Source organism: Centropristis striata, chromosome 1 (assembly GCF_030273125.1).
Source record: "Centropristis striata isolate RG_2023a ecotype Rhode Island chromosome 1, C.striata_1.0, whole genome shotgun sequence".
Classification (NCBI taxonomy): Eukaryota; Metazoa; Chordata; class Actinopteri; order Perciformes; family Serranidae; genus Centropristis; species Centropristis striata.
The window spans coordinates 441,359-451,068 of NC_081517.1; positions in this window are offsets into that span (position 1 = coordinate 441,359).

Sequence of the window (9,710 nt, forward strand, 5' to 3'; positions counted from 1 at the left end):
TAGAACGGCTGATAGCTAGCTAGCACTAGAAGAGATGATAGCTAGCTAGCACTAGAACGGATGATAGCTAGCTAGCACTAGAACAGATGATAGCTAGCTAGCACTAGAACAGATGATAGCTAGCTAGCACTAGAACGGATGATAGCTAGCTAGCTAGCACTAGAACGGCTGATAGCTAGCTAGCACTAGAACAGATGATAGCTAGCTAGCACTAGAACAGATGATAGCTAGCTAGCACTAGAACGGCTGATAGCTAGCTAGCACTAGAACGGATGATAGCTAGCTAGCACTAGAACGGATGATAGCTAGCTAGCACTAGAACGGATGATAGCTAGCTAGCACTAGAACGGCTGATAGCTAGCTAGCTAGCACTAGAACGGATGATAGCTAGCTAGCACTAGAACGGCTGATAGCTAGCTAGCACTAGAACGGATGATAGCTAGCTAGCTAGCACTAGAACGGCTGATAGCTAGCTAGCACTAGAACAGATGATAGCTAGCTAGCACTAGAACAGATGATAGCTAGCTAGCACTAGAACGGATGATAGCTAGCTAGCTAGCACTAGAACGGCTGATAGCTAGCTAGCACTAGAACAGATGATAGCTAGCTAGCACTAGAACAGATGATAGCTAGCTAGCACTAGAACGGCTGATAGCTAGCTAGCACTAGAACAGATGATAGCTAGCTAGCACTAGAACAGATGATAGCTAGCTAGCACTAGAACGGATGATAGCTAGCTAGCACTAGAACGGATGATAGCTAGCTAGCACTAGAACGGATGATAGCTAGCTAGCTAGCACTAGAATGGCTGATAGCTAGCTAGCACTAGAACAGATGATAGCTAGCTAGCACTAGAACGGATGATAGCTAGCTAGCACTAGAACAGATGATAGCTAGCTAGCACTAGAACAGATGATAGCTAGCTAGCACTAGAACGGATGATAGCTAGCTAGCTAGCACTAGAACGGCTGATAGCTAGCTAGCACTAGAACGGCTGATAGCTAGCTAGCACTAGAACATAGCAGGAACGGCTGATAGCTAGCTAGCACTAGAACGGCTGATAGCTAGCTAGCTAGCACTAGAACGGATGATAGCTAGCTAGCACTAGAACATAGCAGGAACCGTCCGGCTGTCCTCAAAGCCTTGAGAGACGCATCTGTACAAATCTGATTGAATTCGCATTTCAAATCACTGCCAAATGTGTTTTGGGTCCAATTATCAAACAATGCATTGGATGTGTTGTTGTTTTTTATCTCCAGACCTTCTAAAATGTTTCTGCTTGTACCAGAAACCCATTCAGGCTGACAGGCTGAACAAAAGCCTGAAGTCTGAATAAGAAGGAAAAAGCCTTTGTTATCAGAGCTGCTTCTCATGAATAAACATATTTATTTATGAGTTACATTTCTATCAATTGCTACTTATTGGTTAGAGTTATAGAACACCCTGAGCCGCTCTGATCAGAAGTTGTCTCTAATGTTTGGTTCATAAAGACGTATATGGCTTATTAACTTGTAAACACTGTGCAGATGGTAACTGTAGATCATAATAACAGACTCTTTGTTTCCATCTGCTCCATTACATTAATTCATTTCTAATCTCCCTGAACAATTGGGACAAAATTGTCATTCATTCTTATCTGTCAAATAAAATAAAATATCAATCAAAGTCCCAGTTCTGCTTCCTGAATTAAAACTTATTTTAAAAAGTTGATGAAACCAGAAAGTTGATCAAAACTATCTGCCAAATACAAATTCATATTTTCTATGAAAATCGTTTCAAAACTCCTCAACTTGTCAATCAAATCCCATCACACACACACACACACACACACACACACACACACACACACACACACACACACACACACACTTATAACAAGAAAACCCCAAATTCAGAAGTTACACTGAAAGTTTATTACCGTATTAAGTTTTAATGGTGAACAGTATGTTTCAGCTGGCCAACTGACTATTTTAGCTCTAATGTAAATTAAGGCTCCATCAACAAATATCTGGTTCTGAATTATAAAAAAAAATTCAAGATATACAGCCACGGAAAAAATGGATTAGTTCATTGTTTTCTTCAATTTCTGGTTCATTTTAATGTCTGGTACAACTAAAGGTACATTTTGGACAAATATGATGATAACAACAAAAATAGCTCATTAGAGTTAAATGTGAGAGCTGATATCTAGACATTTTTCATGGTTTTCTTGATAATAACCAAAATAATTTTCTGGAAAACGGCTCTCTTATGAGCTATTTTTGTTGTCATCTTTATATTTATATGTACATTAAGGAGAACACAAGGTGGTCTAATCATGTTTACATGACTGTAGTCATGGTGATGATTCTCTGTGGATGAGTCATCACCTTCACACATAGTCAATCCATCTATTGCTAATATAAAATTATTGATAGAGTCGCCTTAATTTAAAGCAATTATTGACAAAAAGACCAGATCCAGTGAGTTAACTTCATGATCCAGTCTGATGATCCAGCTCACACTGACTCTACCAGAGTCTAAAGGTTTCCACCATCACACTAGAACATCACAAACATTAAATCCGCCCCAGCGGTCATTGAAGGCCTCACCATGATGTCTTTTCTTCCTCAGCACCTCTGATTTGCTCCTCCACATCGACTGATGCAGCAAAATCCTTTCTATTGCTCTAATTCATTCCTCTAAGCTGACAAAACTCAACAATAAGCATCAAGGACCTCAGAGTTATTGTTTTGGCCCCTATAAGTTGTTTGATGAGCTTTCTGTCTACAGAATCTTCAAATCATCACAAAAACAATGATACAATGATGTTTCATCCAAATCTCCAAATTTAGATCCTGCTTCCTTCTGGCTGATCTGAGGTCATCGTTGGTCTGATTATTGTCACTACGGGGATCAGCAACATTATTATTCATATTTTTGTATCATTGTGCATGCATGTGTGTGTGTGTGTGGGGGGGGGGGGGGGGGTATGTTTTTGTCTAATTGTTCAGCAGTGCAAAGATACTGTTTCTTTTTTTATTTTTTAGATCTATGAGGTAAAGCATTTGATAGATGTGAATGGGGAGTAATGTAACTGTGAATGGTCTCCTCATTGTGTTTTCTTTAGACTGTCCTCACCCAGAAAGCAGCCGCAGAAGTCCTGCAAGCTATATAATAACCCAGATTTACGTTTCATCCATAGTTACTATAACAGGAGCAGAGGAGGAAGTTAGGAGATGGAGCATAAAGAGAACATGAGGCTCTAACGTCACATTATGTAACAATGTCAAAGGCCTTTTCTTAAAGTTGTGTTTCCTTAAGAAAGGCAATAAATTTCACAGCTGTAACCATGTAAATAACGTTACACAGCTGTAACCATGTGACCCTGACGGTGTTTAAAACTATAAACATGTAACTGACCAACATCATATAAAGAGAACTTATCAGCTGTTTTGCCGTTTAAATTTTAAGGCTATAGAAAAGATGCGGATATCACATGAAACTATAAGATTTAAGGAATGTCATGATATCTTGACGGGAAGAGGATGAAATAATGTGTTGAAGTCATAATGACCTGCCATCTGATTTATTCTGTTCTCCTGCTTTCAGAGGCTGGATCAACATATGAATATGAGAATAAACTCTATGAGTACCCACAAGTCTCCTTTACACTCATGGCTTCATTATGACGGGAAGCTGAGACTCTTGTGGTTCAATGAGCCCATCTCGTGTGTGATGATGTCATGATGATGTCATGATGATGTAAATGAAATTGTAACATTGTAACAATAATTCTCAGCCGTCTACAGAACAGAAAGCTCATCATCCAACTGCTGAAATCACAGAAATCTCTAAAATGTCTCAACTTTGAAACCAAAACACTTTATTATTATTATTATTATTTTATACTTTACAGCATTTATTTTCTATGGTGTTCCTGAGTTCAAGAGTGTATTGATTTAATATTCTGGAGGGGTTTGTGACCATTACTATCCTTTTTTATTCTCAAGATTAAAAAAAAAATAAATAAATAAATAAAAATCTACAACATATGTGTTAATCAAATGGTATCAACCCAAACATTGCTGCAACAACGTGTGGGACAAAGTTGAGCATGGAAATTGACTTTAAATGGATTAGATTTAATTAATTATTTAATTAAGCCCTTTACATTAGAGATTTACAACTATAAAAACATGGCTCACAGTGCTGAGCTGCATCATTCCAGCTTTCAGATGGTCTTAATATGTTGAATATTACAGTTTTATATTCATACTTAACTATAATCTAACATTCCAAAGTACAATCTGTGAGCCAATGCAACTGATTTTTGGTCAATGTGCATATTTTGATGTATAACTGAACAACATATTTATATGTTATATAATGCTATATATATAATAAAGCCTGTCTGTGTCTCAGTGTGATCACTGTTGACCTGCTATCTTCCCCTTAAACCGCTCACATTGTCATTAAAACAGGCTGATTATGGGTTAAGAGTCATTGACAAATAACCTGTTCAATCATTTAGGAACGAGGACTTGTTGTTGTCATTGGATGTGCTGTAAACAACATTAACAACATGTGTGGTTAGTGTGAGCAGGGATTGCCTCCATATTGTTCTTCATGTCCTTCCCTGGGAAAGTCAAACGGTTATTTTTAACCATCGTTTCCAGTTTCCATACAGTCTAATACAATTACAATTTATTATTGTTTCCTTGAATGTAAAGCAACTGAATATGAAACAGACCAGCCATGAATGGGAATCATTATATATATATATATATATATATATGTAAATGATGTGTGGTTGTCTTTTCCAGCTGGTTTATATTTATGGTTTTATTAGCTCTTTCCTGTGATACTTCAAGTCCAAACAGCATTACTGTCACACACACACAATAAAAAGTAAAATATCAGGGAAACTTCAGTGAAAATGTAAATCTCATGGACCGCACCTTCCGTGTAACTTGGAGGGGTTCTGTTTCAGAACCCTGTCTACTCACCACCGGGGTCCCTCAAGGCTCGGTCCTTGGTCCGCTCCTCTTCTCAATTTACACCAACTCCCTTGGCTCCCTCATCCACTCGCATGGCTTCTCCTATCATAGCTATGCCGACGACACCCAGCTAATCTTCTCATTTCCCCAGTCTGAAACACAGGCAGCAGCACGTATCTCTGCATGTCTGGCCGACATCTCCCAGTAGATGTCCTCGCACCACCTCAAACTCAACCTGGGAAAGACTGAGCTACTTTACCTCCCAGGGAAGGGCTCTGACCTCTGACCTCCACATCACTGTCCAGAACACAGTGGTTGCCTCCACAGAAACCGCCAAAAACCTTGGCGTAACTCTTGACAACCAACTGTCCCTCTCCACAAACATCACCGCCACCACCAGATCTTGCAGATTCTTGCTGCATAACATCAGGAGAATCCGCCCGTTTCTCACCCAGAAGGCAGCTCAGGTCCTGGTCCAGGTCCAGGTCCAGGTCCTGGTCCAGGTCCTGGTCCTGGTCCTGGTCCAGGCACTGGTCATCTCACGCCTGGACTACTGCAACTCCCTCATGGCAGGTCTGCCTGCCAAAGCCATCCGACCTCTGCAACTCATCCAGAATGCAGCTGCTCGATTGGTCTTCAATCTTCCCAAATTTTCTCACCAACACCCCTCCTCCCTCCCTCCACTGGCTACCTGTGGCTGATACGCTTCAAGACTCTAGCTCTGGCGTACTCTGCTGCTAGCGGTTCAGGTCCTACTTACATCCAGGACCTTGTCAAACTCTACACCCCTGCCCGTCCTCTCCGCTCTGCATCAGCCAAACAGCTAGCGACTCCCACCTTGCGTGGGTCAACTCGCCTCAAAACCTCCTCCAGACTTTTCTCTGTCTTGGCTCCCAAATGGTGGAACGAGCTCCCCACCAACATCAGGACCTCAGACAGCCTGGACATCTTCCGCCGCAGGCTGAAGACCTATCTCTTCCAACAATACCTCGGTTAAGCCATGGTCACCTAACACATATATTTAAAAAAAAAAAAAAAAAAGCTCTTACTCTTTTCTCTTCTTTTCTTCTTTAACATATAGCACTCCTGTAGCGATGACAGTTAGCTCTTAAAGTTATGTACTTACTTGATTCCTATGGTCTATGTCTAGTACCTTCAGGTTGAATCACTTATTGTAAGTCGCTTTGGACAAAAGCGTCTGCTAAATGACATGTAATGTAATGTAAAGATAAAGAAAATGTGCAGTAGTAGAGCAGGAAGTCAGGAAAGCAGAAAGAACATCATGAAGTTATTGATAGACGTTTCACAGACACACATTACTTCAACTGCACTAAAGACGGAAACCTGATTGAAGTCAGAATCTCTCATAGATCAGATTCTCTCATAGATCAGATTCTCTCATAGATCAGATTCTCTCATAGATCAGACCTGATATCTTCCACCCAGACATGTGTGCACATACATAAAACACGCCCACAAAGACAGAACATGGCTTGATTCCTCTCTGCTTCCAATCCCTCCGACTCCTTCTGACACTCGCCAACACCTACCAAACACCAATTCAACACAGACGTTGAGTTATAGGTGTCACACAAGAGGAAACAGGTAATTAACAGGTAATTACTCCACACAGAGAAGGTTTGTCTCTGAGCCTCTCGTCACTTGGTTTGGATTTGGAGACAGAAGAGCAATCAGTGAGTCAAGAGGGATTATCTCCCGGGTCATAAACCACAAAGCCTGATATTTATCTTAACACACTCACACACACACACACACACACATACACACACACACACACACACACACTAGCAAACATCTGCAGCTCTGCCTGTTTGTCCCAGTGAGTCAGAGTGAGTTATGATCATTCACATATTCCTCCCAGCAGAAATGTAATGTTTTCATGTAGTACACCCAATTTATAACACGGCTGTGTTATTTAGAAAGAGAAAGAGAAATAGCTGAGTTATACACTGCCCTCTGTCATTTCTCATTCTCTTTCTCACAGTATGCAGCCCACATCTGATACCCCCCTAGAGTTGTGTTTGGATGTGTTATTTTTGTTTTCTTCTTCTATACCTTTCTGATCCTTCATCACTTAAAGGTCCCATATTGTTAAATAAAAACATTTTTCATGATAAAGCAGGTCTAGTATCTAAACGATCAATGCATAAAGTAATGCACATATTCAGAAACTAAAAGCTTTAAACGAGCTGTGAGGACTTGTGATGTCACAGCTACACTATCTATAGGTAGAAAGTGCAGCTACTGTCCCTTTACTGTCATTCCCCGGCTGCAATGATGGTGCAGAGACGCCAAGAGTAGATATCCAAGACATAGAAACACTGAACAACCAGCTTTCTTTTTTCTGAGACGTTTGGTTATAATTTGTCATGTGATAAATAAAAACAATAAAACAAGGCTGTGGAGTCCTGATTGACAGCTGTGGTTCATGATTGACAGCTGTGGTTGACTGGTGAGGACCTGGATACAGGTAATGGTTGGTTGGCTCGGTTTGGGTTCTGGTGAGAATATCAGGATAAGCCAATCAGAGGGACAGTAGGAGGGTAATGCTTAAGGAAGCCATCTGAAAAAAATAATAAATAATAAATAATAAATATATATATCGCCATATGGCTCCATGGACTTAGACTATGGTTTGATAATAAGAGGAAGTGAAAACGTGGCCAGTCTAAGGTTCAGACAGACAGTACCACAAAGATTTTGAATATTAAAGCAAGTAAATGTGTTCTAGTTGAAACCCAAAACACGAGTCTAAACCTGAAAATGAGCACAACAGTCCCTGTAATCACTGTAACGAGGGTCAAATGGAGTTGATGAATGATTCCAGTTTTGTGAATGCTGTAATTAAGCCCTCTATCATAAAAAATATATAAAAGGCTGCAATTTGTTGCATTTAAAAAATAAAATACTAGGATTAAGTAAAATCGTTTTCACAACCTCTTTTTAAATTGCTGGTTGTTGTTGTCACATTGCTGCAACAACCTGGTTGCTACAACTGGCTGCAGATCATTTCCTGGAGACTGAAGAGTGCACAGCAAAGTGTCCTTATCCACCATCTACTGATGTGAAAGAGAATCTAGACAAAGAGCTTAAACCTCTGACATGGAGAGTATTGATCACATATTCCTGCAAACTGACACGACGACCCTGAGAGCAGAATAATGAAACAGAATGAGAACTGACAGCAGAAGAGAAACCTGTCCATCTGCACACCTGGAGGTGAGGTGTGTGTGTGTGTGTGTGTGTGTGTGTGTGTGTTTGTGTGTGTGTGTGTTTGTGTGTGTGTGTGTGTGTGTTTATGTGTGGGTGGTGGCTGAGTGAAAATCTCTACCAAGTAAAATGTTGGATGTCACATTTGGTGCAACACTAAACATTATCAATAATATTTCATATTTTATATGTGAAAACTTGGCCAGGTCTCCATCTTGATCGTTAAGTTTGACATTAGGACCAACGCCACTAGTGACTTCAGGCGTGTTTCGACAGAGGACTTTTTGGAAAGCAGCTGAGTGTTTTGGCTCCGCCCACTAGTTAGTACTTTTGTAGCGGCTAACCAATGGAGCCAGAATGTGACAACAGACCCCTCTAGCCGAGGCAGGGACTTTCTGAGCCGCTAACCAGTAAAGTTGGGCGGTTCTTGGGCGGATCCTCTCTCTCAAGCCACACCCACCTTAGAGGCTCACTAGAGGGAAAAGTACCTGATGGAAACACACTTTACATTGTGACGAGAAGGTGAACCCTGGAGGTTACACAGGTTACCAGACTAGTGAGGTTAGGAACCATTAGCAAAGCAAAGCCAAGTAACCTCATAATGCTAGTGCTAGCTAGCTACCTTAGTTAGCTAGTGAAGAAAAAGCTGTCAAAGAGTCAAAGCTTGAAGACAAAAACAGACAACTCCAAGAGACAAGTTCACATTATAAATGTACAAAGTGCCATGTCTCTATCCTGATGGACAATCACAATCATTTTGCAGCTTCTTGGGGCTAAAAACGATTACAATTTGTCCCGAGGGTAGTTGGGAGGAAAGGTCACTTGTACATTAAAATCTAAAATCTTAAAACCAGTTTAATGAAAGACACGACCAGCTTGACGGACACGAAATCATCCCAACTAAAAGTGAAATTACTTTGAACAGCTGGGAATTAAACAATGTAAAAAATGTTGGTTTCTTTTTCAAGAAAGTAAAATAATTAATGAACAGTCAAAAATAACCAAAACCCAAACCAAAAATAAGCAAAGATCAAAACAAGTCAGAGTAAAAACACCAACAAAACCAAAATGAAACAACCAAGAAGACGTTTAGAGTCCTGAGCAGCTTTGTGATCAAGTCCAAGCAGGTCCAGGTCCAAACATCTGGCTGAGAGCAGGAAACATCTGGACCGCCAAAAGACAGAAAGAAGTCACTTATCTAAATGAACTCTAAAGCAGGATTGGGAAAATTCGACTATATGGCCTTATTGTGGTACGTTTTATAAAAAATATGTGTATCACACTTATACCATGTAGTCTATCACTATTGATCTTTACGAACCAAGACTCAATAGTCGAACAATGGTTTAAATCAAAAATTTAATCAAATCAGGACATATTCTGATTGTGGATTCAGAGAATTGTGAGACAAGTGAGAGTCAAGACAAGATAAAGTGAAAACTTCCAAAGAACAAAAAGCAGATGAGTCCACGACAAAACATCTATCCAACCCACAACACT